This window comes from Citrus sinensis, chromosome 2 (genome assembly GCF_022201045.2).
Source record: "Citrus sinensis cultivar Valencia sweet orange chromosome 2, DVS_A1.0, whole genome shotgun sequence".
Classification (NCBI taxonomy): domain Eukaryota; kingdom Viridiplantae; phylum Streptophyta; class Magnoliopsida; order Sapindales; family Rutaceae; genus Citrus; species Citrus sinensis.
In genome coordinates this window covers 3,303,120-3,316,220 of record NC_068557.1, presented here as the reverse complement: position 1 = coordinate 3,316,220, position 13,101 = coordinate 3,303,120, and positions in this window count along the sequence as shown.

Below are 13,101 nucleotides of genomic sequence, written 5' to 3'. Positions count from 1 at the left end.
TCATTGAATAAATAACTTTACATGAATATATACTCTTTTAATTATATCATATTAAGAATTTTTATATTTATATCAGTAGATTTTATATTTATAAGCTAATAAATAGAAGATCATGATCAGATTATGTATCATTAATTATTATCATATTTAACCCATCATCTATTCAGTACTTTTTTAATTTAAAATTCATTAACTAAATGATTAAAAAGGTTCTCATAAAAAAAAATAAAAAAATCGATTAAAAAGATTCCATTGAGATTGGATGACCCCCTTGATGACTTTTATTGCAGTTGCACACCAGGATTTATGAGTATCTAGTCATCGGCTCGATTGGATTGGTTGGCCCATTTAAAGGCTATTATTATTAATCATCATCACGACTCCTCTTCAACGGTCTTGATTTGGTTTTGATGGGTGGGGCCCAAAGAGGATGATGAGTGGCATATGATTTGCTGCCAAAGACAAGTGGGAGTGTCCACTAGTCGCAATTTTAGAATCTTGAGGTCGGCCACGTGGATCGGCCGATCGAATCTTCGCCTATTTTATGTGGTTCTTAAACGAGATTCCAAAAATCTTAACTAGTGGTGTGATATTAAAAAAATTTTAAAAAAACAAAGACGTTAATTGACTTTTTGTGTTTGTGGCATTAAAACTAAACGAGCCCCCAAAATTGCCTGCCAATGGAGAAAGACAATTTCTGAAACGTGTTTTAAAATTTTAATGATAAGATTTATATGTTTGTTAAAATTGTCAGTTAATTCGTGGTTTTAAAGATCTTGAAAATCAATTTTTGCCGCCGGAGAGAAATTGGTTAGCGTTTGAGATGTATAACTAGAAATATAAATGAGGAGAGGTGTAGGAGTAGGAGGTTGTTTTTGCAAAATAATTGAAGGAAAAAAAAAAGTATTTCTGAATTTTACCTTTTTATTTTTTCAAAAAATGAATAATAATATACTTTTTAAAGAATATACTAAATTAGAAAGTTTGAGTAGTACTTAGGGTCCGATTGAGATTGTTTTTGCGAGACTTAAAAGTAATTTTAAAAATCTAAAAGATAATTTTAGTGTTTGGTAAAAAAAAAATTAAAATCACTTTTGTCAAAATCAGCCCCTCCTACAGCTGATTTTGAAAGATAGAGAATGAGAGACTTTTAGATTTTGATTTTGATTTTGAGAATCAATTTTATCATTTACTACAATTTCATAAATATCCTTACAATTATTATTTAAATCCAAAATTATTCTTATTCAAATTGGAAACAAAATCAATATTTTAATAAATTTTTATTATAGTTCATCAATATAAATTTATTAATATCAATTTATTGGTCGAATTATTATTAAATTTGTTTCACTGTATTATAAATTTAATTATCAATTGTTTTAATATAAAAAAATTAATATATTATAAATTTTATTTTTAATAAAAATTATTATAATACACAATTAAAAATATTATATTTACATATTTTTATCTGTAACTATTTTCAATAGAACATTGCTATGGTTTTAATTCTTACCCCCAATAATTTTTGTGTGTTGAACAGGTTTCACATGATTAATTAAGCTTGAACAGGTTTTACATGATTAATTAAGCTAACTTTTCAACAAATCCCAATAAAGTGCCGGTGAAATTTTCCTGCAAGAGGTATGGTGATTGGTCGAAAATTTATGAAGAAGAAAATGAAAGCATGGTCGGCCATAATTGAATTTCAAAAACAGAGCTTCCAACACATGGGGATAAATTATGAATTGCACACCGATTGCAATTATTAACGATCACTACATGATAGAGACTGGCTTAGCTAGATAATATACAATTTCATTCATTAAAGTGATCTACGTGATAATAATATAACATAAATAATAGTGGGTCGTGGGGGACATGCTCAAATAAATTCATTCCCCATGATAATGCACGCTTACGACTTTAATTTCTTGTGGAAAAGTTAATTTGGGCTTTATAATTCATTAATTGTGACACTTCACCTGTGCCTAGTCGTTGTTAGATGGGCGTTTGATGATGCCAAAAAATTAACTTTGTTAATTATTAATGATAGCGGCGAAAATTAAATTTTTAAATACTAATTAAAAATATATCGCGTCAAGAAAACTACTTAATTCTTTGTAGGAGTCAATTAGTTTGGTTGGTAAATTCAAAGAAATTCGGGGTTCAAAATTCAATCCTCGTACGCTTATATAGTTATGAAGAATATCAAAAAGTCAAAAACCAAAATAATACAATTACAAGAATTTTTGTATAAGATCGTTTTATAATATGTACTTTAATTGTATTTTCTACCTGAATCTGTCAAAACTAACCCAAGTAGAGGGATTTATATTTGTGTGTTATAAATTCCCAAATAAACTACTTCTAAGGTTGTATTAATGCAAAAGTGCAAATTAAGACTAAAGAATTCTGTTAACTGTAGATTTGAGAGGACTAATTGCTCTGCTCTAGTCCCTCGAAGCCCCGAGGCTATAGTGGGAATTCTCTCATAATCTAACAGTCATGCTATTTAGCCCCAGCAATTAAACATTCGTATAATCTAACATCAAATTTTGCTCGGGCAGGCAAAACATAAAAATGGGTAGTTTTGGTGGAGCCGCGGCCGGTTTAATTTGATATTACTATCGATCAATTTAGGTAATATTCCGAGAGTCCGATTGGAATCGCTGCCAAACAGTGGAAAGCTGCCACAATTAAACTGATTGGTAGCGTTCTCAGGTCGATTTCAAGTAAATTTAGAGAGTGCAAGCAGTTGTGGTAATCCACCTATTTGGTTGTCATATCACCACTCTCCCAAACGGTCCCTAAGATCAACATTAAATGAAAACTAGTTATATTAAAGTTTCGAAAATTTTCTCCATCAAATGATTATGATGTTGGATTTAATTTCATTTTGTTGACAAGTTTGAATGGGAATTTAATGCCATGCAAGTGAAAGTGGGTGAGGATTGAATTTCTCACCTGGTGGAATATGAGAATAGTTCAATACTACTTGTTACTTTTGTTTAGATTATCAAGCTGAGAAACGCGGCCATTTCAACATATTTTGTTATGCTTTTATTGACAATCTAAGCCACCGGTTAGCTATGAAAGGGAGCTCTTGTTTGAGAGCAAAGCATCCCATTTAATATTTGAAAAAAGAGTTGTGAGCTTGGTGAAGAGAGAAAAATTAGTTTCTCATTTATAATTGTTATTTTTTCTCAATTTTAAATGACAAAGTTGTTTTCTCCTAATATAAGAAATAATGTAATTATTCTCTTCTTATATTTAGAGAAAAAAGTGTTGTAATCCTCATTTTAATAGTAAAATTCTTCTACTTTTATCCATGATTTTTACCCTAATCTTTCTGGTGTTTTTCACATAAATTTTTTGTCTCATTTATCTTTATTTGTTTTCAATTTTTCTTTGGTTACAAAATTGCTACGATCATTAATTTCCTAACATTAATTTGTTCATTTATTCATTTTATTTTATTTATTTATCACGCATGCACATGGACAAGTTTGACTCATAAAATTAAATAAAATCAATCAAAAATCAAAATACATACATACATACATTTTATTTTATTATATATATATATATATATATATATATATATATATATATATATATATATATATATATATATATATATATATATATATATATATATTTATATTTACACATATGCGAAACATGCCACAAACTTGTGAGACAATGCTCACTCTTTGCATGATACAAATCTTCATCATATTTGTTCAAGGATCAGCACCTTGAATAAAATTATCATAGGTAAAGTTGTAAAGCAGTTAGTTATATTCTATTACTCATTGTTGAGGTGGCAAATACAGTCAACATGTATGAGACAAGCTGGTGGTTAAAGCTATTACAACAAACAATTGGTTTTTGGAGTGAGATATAAAGGGGGGCAAGTTGATTGGTGTAGCATCTAAGATCAAATTTTAAGTAGTTTAGAGAGAGAGAGAGAGAGACAGAGAGACAGAGACAGAGATAGAAAGTTCTCACTGTGAGAGATTTAATCCTTATACTCTAAAGTTTCATCGTAATCAATTTGATCAATAAAAAAAGCTTCAAACCTTCTGGGTTTCTTTAGCCATGGATGTAGGTGCTTTGGTACCGAACTATGTTAGCTCTGTGTGTTGATTCTTTCTTCTTTCTTCTTGATTATTATTGAGTGTTAGAAAATGTATACTTATAAAGGAGAAAATTGTCATTTTACACTTCAAGTCTCACTAACATCCATACTTTTATATATTTAAGTCCCTTATAATTTAATTATGTGTGTTTTGAACTCAAGACAGTTGAAAACCTTAGGAGGAGCATAAAATGATAAATGACATTGTTCACATATACGGTATTGTTCACAATATTGTTCACGACACTGTTCACATATACGGTATGCTGACGTGGCATTGACCGATGATGTGACACCGACTGATGACATGACAACATTCGATTGGACGAATGATGTGGCATTGAATGTTTATGTGGCGTTGATTGATGATGTGTCGTGATCCTATTGGACTAAAATGATTATGTAGAGTTGACCGATAACGTGGCAGTATGTCAGTGGACCAAAAAACGTGCGTAAGATACATGCATTACACGGAATGACAGCTCTGATGATGTGTTATATCCAATTAGAACTGGTCACGTAGCGCAATCTTGGGTGTCCAAATTGTTTTAATTCGATGGCTATGATTTACTCATTGTATCTATAAAAATGGGACTCTCCCCCTTAATTCGACACCCATAAATTTATTTTTGAGCTCAATTTTCTGTAATTCCTTCTCTATCCTATATTTTTTTTTTGCGTATTTTAATAAATTCTCATTTTATCCATAGTTCAATTATGAGTAGCTAATTTTCTTTCAAACTTAGGTTGAAGGTGAATTCTCAACATGTTCCATGAGCTTTATTTGGTAAATTTATTTTCTCTTTCCCTCTGATTTATGTGGATATTTTGACTTTTTGTCGACGATAGTAATAATCTTATCTAGATACCGCACTGGTATAACCGACTCCCTAGTACAAAGTTATTACTATTTGGCACGATAAGCTCTTATCACCATAGTGATTATTGTTGAGTGTTAGAAAATGCATATTTATAAAGGAGAAAACCGTCATTTTACATTTCAAGTCTTACTAACAACCCTTACTTTTATGTATTTAACCTTCTTGTAATTTAATTACATGTGTTTTATTTTAATTAAGTATTTTATGTATTTTAGGGGCATTATAGTCATTTCACAATAAAGGAGAAATCAGACGGCAAAACGGACATCACTTTTGAACTCAGGATGGTCAAAAACCTTAGGAGGAGCATAAAAGGAAAAATGACACTATTCACATGTACGGTACTATTCACGTGTACGGTACTGTATACGTTACTGTTCACGACACTGTTCACATAGACGGATGATGACGTGGCATTGACCGATGATGTGGCATTGACTGATGAGGTGTCACGATCCTGTTGGACTAAAATTCTTATGTACTGTTGATGGTGACGTGGCAGCATATCAGTGAACGAAAAATCTCGCGTACGGTGCATGCATCACACAGGATTATTTTCAACCAAACCGCATTACTGTTCATCCGGGTCAAATCGTGTTACTGTTTAAAGTCGGGTCAAACCGTGTTACTGTTCATCCGCGTGGTCAAACCGTGGACTGTTGACTGATGACGTGGCGCAATCCTGAGCTTCCAAACTGTTTTTAATCCGATGGCCATGATTTACTCCATGTATCTATAAAAAGGGGGCCTCTCCCCCCTAATTTGATATCTCTGAATCCATTTTTGGACTTTGTTTTCTGTAATTCCCTCTCCATCTTGTATTTTCTTCGTATTTTAATAAATTCCCATTTTGCCCCTAATTCAATTATGAGTAGCTAATTTCCGTTCGAGCTTGGGTTGAAGGTGAAGTCTCAACATGTGTCATGGGCTTAATTTGGTAAATTTATTTTCTCTTCCCCTCTAGTTTTTGTGGATGTTTTGACTTCTCGTCGACAAATAATAATATTCTTGTCTAGTACCGTCTTGGTTTCACCGGCCCCCTAGTACAAGGTTATTATTATTTGGCACGATAAGCCCTTAGCACCATATTGATTAGAGCGTGATTCATGAGGTGTGGATTCCCCCCTCATGATTTAATTGGCATTAATAAGGATTATTTAGCCCATGATGCATGTTGATACGGATCCAGATACTCAAGTACGTCATTTTAATAGAATTCTCTTCAATTTATTCTCGTCATTTCAATTCCAATTTTAGAATTTATTCTCACCATTTTAATTTAAGTTTTAGCATATCCCAAATCATTTCCACCACAAATCCAATCACCCATTTACAAAATTAATTCTACACAATTAAAATCCACCTCCTCGTGGGATCGACACTCGTCACCATTAGTCTATACTACAATAGATTCGTGCGCTTGCAAGTACATTAAAATTTGCACAACAATTATAGTGAGGTTCATGAGGAGTGAAAACTTCCCTCATGATTTAGTTGACACTAATAAGGAGTATTAAGCTTATGGTGCATGTTGAATGTGGATCCAGAGTCTCAAGCGCTTCATTTTAATAGTTTCACTTTAATTGATTCCCGTCATTTTTATTTAAATTTTAGGATAATTTAAATCACTTTTACCACAAATCCAACCACCTACTTAGAAAATTAATTTTACACGCAATTAAAATCAACCTCCTCGTAAGATCGATACTCGTCACCATTGATTTTTTCTACAATAGATTCGTACACTTGCGAGTTCAATAAAATTTGCACAATTTGGTTAGAATTTATTTTTAGCTTATTTTGATTTGTTCTTAGTTAATTTAAGGCATTTGATTGCTCTTATTTCATAATAAATTGGTATCAGAGCTTGGTGTTGGTAGTTCTTGATTTCCAAATAGCAAGTACTATTTTTTATCTTAAGAAATTTAATAGTGACTAGTGAGAATGACTTCTATTTGTGGAGCCTTAAAATGCGAGCAGTTCTCATCCAACAAATGCTTGATAGTGCACTTGATGATAAAGATTAAAGGCAAAGAAGGAAAAGGGTGAGGGTTCTTCAAGTTCAGGTGGAGACTCAAAATTCATAAACAATAAGGCTCACAACACTATCATCTTGCATTTATTTATCAGATGAATTGCTGAAAGAATTACCAAAAGAAAAGACTACCTCTAGTTTATGGACAAAACTTAAAAAGTTATTCTTAAAGAAATCTTTGGTCAAAAGATTGTATATGAAGACAAGATTATATACATTCTCAATGGAGGAAAGAGTAGCTATGAAGGGATCATTTAGATGAATTTAACAAACTAATATTAGATCTTGAGAATGTTAATATTGATCTTGAAAATGAAGATATGGCACTGAGTTTACTTCCATATTTATATGGATATTTTATGGATACTTTGTTGTATGGAAGATAAACTCTCACTTAAAGGATGTCAAGAATTCTCTAGAATCTAAAGATTTGAAGAAAAGAATAGAAAGAAGATATTAGAGCTATGACTAGGGTTTGGTTGCCAAAGCAAAATCAAAGAAAAAGGACAATAAAAAGAAAAATAATAATAATCAAAAGAATAAAATAGATAAGAATAAGTGGAAAAGGAAATGCTATGTCTGTCATAAGGAGAGACATTACATCAAAGACTATTATGAGAAGAAAAAGCTTAGAAAGCTTCAAAAGGAATCTAATGGAAAGACTATAGTTGCTTTAGAAGATGAAAGTGACTTAGATGCTGCAAATATTCTTGTTGTTATAGAAAAACAACGTATTGATAAGTGGACATTAAATTCTGGTTGCTCTTTTCACATGTATCCTAATAAAGATTTTTTTAAAACTTTTGATTGCATTAGTGGTAAAATCTTATTGGAAAATAACCTTACTTGTAAAGTTGCTGGAATAAAAACCATTAACAATAAGATGTTTGACGGAGTAGTCAAAGACTTAAACCAAGTGAGATATGTTCTAGATCATAAAAGAATCTAATATCTTTAGAAATGATTGATCAATTAGGTTGTAGTATAAAGGTTAAAAATAGTGAAATTCAAGTCTTTGAAAATAGTGTTGTCATCACGAAAGGAATTAGAAGAAATGAATTGTATGTTCTTGTTGGATCCTCACATTTGTTAGATATTTCAGTATGTGCGAGCAGTGATAAGACTAAGCTCTGACATATAAGGTTAATATATATGAATGAAAGGGGATTGAAAGAACTGAGCAACTAAGAGTTATTTAGTGATGATCAGATCTACTTATTAGAGTTCTATGAGAAGTATATTTTCGGGAAAACAATTAGGTAGAAGTTTAACACAGGGAAACATGAAACCAAGCAAGCCTTAGACTATATTCATTCAGAACTTTAGAGACCCTCTCAGGTTCATTTCATGGCAATGCTAGATACTTTGAATTTACGTGCTCAAACAGAAAAATAAAGTTTAATAGAAATTTAAAGAGTGAACTACATTGATGGAAAACCAAACTAAAAGAAAAGTGAAGAAACTAAGAACATATAATGGCTTAAAGTTTTGCAATAGTGAGTTTGATGGATTTTGCAAGAAACAAACCATTGCAAGGCATAAAATAGTGGAAAATACACTATAGCAAAATAGTCTTGCTAAAAGGATGTATAAGACCTTAATTGAGAAAGTTGAGTGTATATTGTTTAATGTTAATCTCGCTAAGCATTTTTGGATTGAGGCAGTTATTAAAATTGTTTATTTGATAAGTAGAATCCCTTATCAACTTTAGATTTCTAAACATCCCAAGAAGTCTGGTTAAGAAAACCACCAAATTTAAGTAATCTCAAAATATTTGGTTACCCTACATATGCTCATATAAGTCACGCTAAACTAGAACCTAAGGTTGTGAAGATGTACTTCATTAAATATCTAGAAGGTGTTAAAGGGTACAAGATTTAGTGCATTGGTGGCAAGCCTTAAAGAATAGTTGTCGATAAGGAGATAATGTTTAATGAAGGGTCAATGTTGCAAACAAAAGTGGAAACGAAGATCTACTAATGCTAATGTAAGAAATGATGCTGAGTTGGGAATTGAGTCTACTAATAGTCAAAGAATAATGCATTCTCAGAAAATGCACAAGTCACTAAAGTTGTATAACTGTCAACTTGCAAGGAATAGAGAAAGAAAAGTCACTAAAATGTCAAAAAGATATGGCATTGTTAATATAATATCATATACACTTGCAATTATTGATGAAGTGAATGGTGAAAAACCTAAAAACTTTAAGGAATCTCTGAACAACAGTGATAAATAAAGATGGATGGCCACAATGAAAGAAGAAATAATTTTACTTAAGAAGAATAATATCTGGATCTTAGTCAAGCAACCTTCAAATAAAAGGTTGGTTGGCTGTAAATGGATCTTTAAACTCAAAGAAAGAATATCTAGTGTTAAACTACTTAGATACAAGGTTACACAAAGGGAGGTGGTAGATTTTAATAAGATGCTTCACTTGTGGTTAAACATAGCTCTATAAGGGTTTTGCTGGCCATTACAACATTCTATGGTCTATAGTTAGAGCAAATGGATGTTAAACTTGCCTTCTTGCATAATACTTTGATGAAGAGATACTAATGGCTCAACCAAAGGGTTTCATTGAAGAAAAGACTAAAGATATGATATGTTTGCTAAAAAAGAGTTTATATAGTTTAAACCAACCACCTAGATAATGATATTTGAGATTTGATAAGTTCATGGTCAAACATGGATACTGCAGAAGTCAATATGACAGTTGTGTATATTATAAAACTTTTGCTTCTGGTAGTGGCATATATCTTCTTCTTTATTTTTATGACATGCTTATAACATGTGAGCAAAGAGAAGAAAATAGAGAACTTAAGATATAATTAAGCATTGAATTTGAAATAAAGGACTTGGGTACTACAACTAGACTTCTAGGGAAGACATTATAAGAGACAGACATGTTAAGACCTTGTTTCTCACACAAGCTGGTTATGTAAATAAGGTTCTGAGTAAGTTTGTTATAAAAAAATTTAAGCTTGTTTCTAGACCTTTGGCTGCACACTTCAAACTATCAAAACTGCAAGAACCTACAATTAATATAGATATTGAGTATATGAAGAAGATTCTTTATTTCAATGTTATATGTATCATTGTGTATACTATGATTTGTTATAGCATATTTATAAGGAATCCAAGTAAAGAACACTAGAATGTTGTCAAGTGGATTCTAAAATACCTTGAAGGTACTGTAGAGGTTGGTATTCTATTTGGAGGATTTGGTGAAGCTATATGAGTAAGGTTACTAGATTTGTAGATTCAGACTCTGTAAAAGATTTGGACAAAAAAAAGCCTGTCATTGATTTTGATTTTACTATATATGGTGGTGCAGTGAGCTGGAAAGTATTTTTGCAGTTAGTTGTTGCTCTCTTAACTACATAGGTAGAGTACATTATTCTTACAGAGGCTGTAAAAAAAATTATGGTTGAAAGGCTTAGTGTCTGAATTGGGGTTTAAGTAAGGATCAATTCATATAAGCTATGATAGCTCAAGTGTTATACATATAAGTAAAAATCTCAAATATCATGAGAAAACTAAGTACATTGATGTAAGGGTGCACTTTATAAGGGAAGAAATTAGTAGTGGAGTGGTTGATGTGATTAAGGTCTCATATGAAATCAATCCAGCAAATATATTAACAAAACTATTACTAGAAGTCAAGTTCAAAAACTCATTGAACTTGATTGGGGTTATTAGCTTGTAAGTCAAGTTAATAGGTATTAGAGTAGAGATGGTAAAGCTATAACAATATAAAACTAAGGTGAAGATTTATGAAGTAGTTAGTTACATTTTGTCACTCATTGTTGAGGTGGCAAGCAGAGTTAGCGTGTGTGGGACCGACTGGTAAAGCTGTTACAGTAAACAACTAGTTTCTAGAGATGGATATAAAAAGGACAAGCCGATTGGTGCAATATCTAAGATCAAATTTTAAGTGGCTTAGAGAGAGATAGAAAATTGTCAATGCAAGAGATTTAATCCTTGTATTCTAAAGTTTCATTGTAATTAACCAAATTAATAAAAAAAGAAAAGCTTCAAGCCTTGCTAGGTTTTTTCAGCCATGGATGTAAGTGCTTTAGTACTGAACCATGTTATTTCTATATGTTGATTCTTTCTTCTTTATTCTTGATTCTTTTGGTCAGAATTTATTTTTAGCCTCTTTTAATTTGTCCTTAGTTGATTCAAGGCTTGTGACTGTCTATTTTTGTAACATAAATCATACATTTTGGCTCGCTTTCAAAATTATGTCATGCTTCAGTAGACAATGAAATATAATTATAACCTAACCCAAGAGGACAACTCTTCTGCCCAAATCCTTCAATTTTTTGAATGTGAGAGTAACTCAGTTTCAAAAACTTCAAATCTACATGTTTGATTTCTTCTATAAATTTTGTAGCCACTATTTATGATATGTCTGATTCTACTAAATACAATCGCTCAAATTTCATTGAAACAAGTTCTTTAGGCAAACTTGCCAATATTGTCACTGTGGCAGGATCACCACCTATAAAATCACAAGCAACTATAAATTCTACCATTAGAATTTACAATATAAAACTTGCGTTTTTATAGTAAGTAACATCAACAAAATCCCAGCATTTAGATTCCACCAAGTTTGTTATTGTGGTCCAAGATTTATCACTTGGTTTTTAATATCTCAATTCTCACAAGTATCCTTGAATTAATATTTGGAGATAAAACCGAACTCAAAAAATTAAATTTGTATATGAGAAAAAGGGATGCAAAAGCTAATGCTACAACTACAATCTTATGGTGCAACTTTGTTTCATTAGCTTCCTTTAACCACTCATCCATATTGTGGATTTGATCTTTAATGAATTATAAATTAGAATCAAATGAAAAAATTAACAAACAAGTAAGATTTGATTTTCTGTCTACTTATAGGCACCGAAATAAATAGCTAGTGAGGTTTCTTCCTAATTCAAAAGCAATAAACGTGGTACATCATACATGGCTTACTTGGAAAAGTATGATTTATAATTTATGATTTCCTTTGTCAATAGGGACAATGATAATGTGCGATGATATTTGCATAGGCCACTAAAATTAAAAAATATTTTACTACAAGATAAATTTATTCAATATATTGATTTTATCTCCATGTATAAGTGTGCCTACCTCATTTGTGAAGTCACATATACAATATTATGTAGAACTTCATGTGCATCACTCCATGCAAATATTATTACCTTATGTATATGTATTTAGTGTAAAGATTGGATTTAGTATACCTATAATTACAACAAATAAGTCCATATTACAATAATAATGAGATAGAGAAATGAAATTTGATGAAGAGAGATGGATCATAGTTGAATAGCTTATGACCAGATAAATCAATTAAAAAAGCACTGATATTTAGACAAAAAAATTAAATAAAATATACAAACAAAAACAACAGTAAATTAACGAGGCTCGATTTACTCACTTAGTATCAAACACGATCAATCAAGTTTAGTTTAATGTTTAAAAGAAAATAGAAAAAAGTTTAGCTTAACATTGCTTTTGTAAGCACTTTGTCAATATTTTGTCTCTTTATCATTTTTGTACGGAAAAAATTAGCCAATTAAGAATTTATTAAGCAATGGTAGCTTATTTGGTGCAAATGGATAAATTACGACCTGGACGTAAAAATTAAAAGAGGATAGGGGTGCATGAGCTTTTTTTTTTTTAATGCTGATTATGCATTAGATTACTGTATTACACAGATATTTATAATTTTTATTAGAGCAGACATTATACTGATATTTACAATCATATATATAACTAGGAGTCTAGGACTTACATTATTACAAGTAATTCTATGAAGTACATGGCCATTTATTAATTCTATAAAGTACATGTCCAAACGTATGACCCTCACAGACGAGAGATGTCTCTCCTCCACTCACATTTCGTAAGGGAGAAAAACTTATAAATTAACGTAATATAATTTTTTACTTAATTAAGGAAGGTTGAATTTATGAAAAATCAAACTGCTACCCTCATAATTCTGTTTAATTTTGAGAGTAATGGTT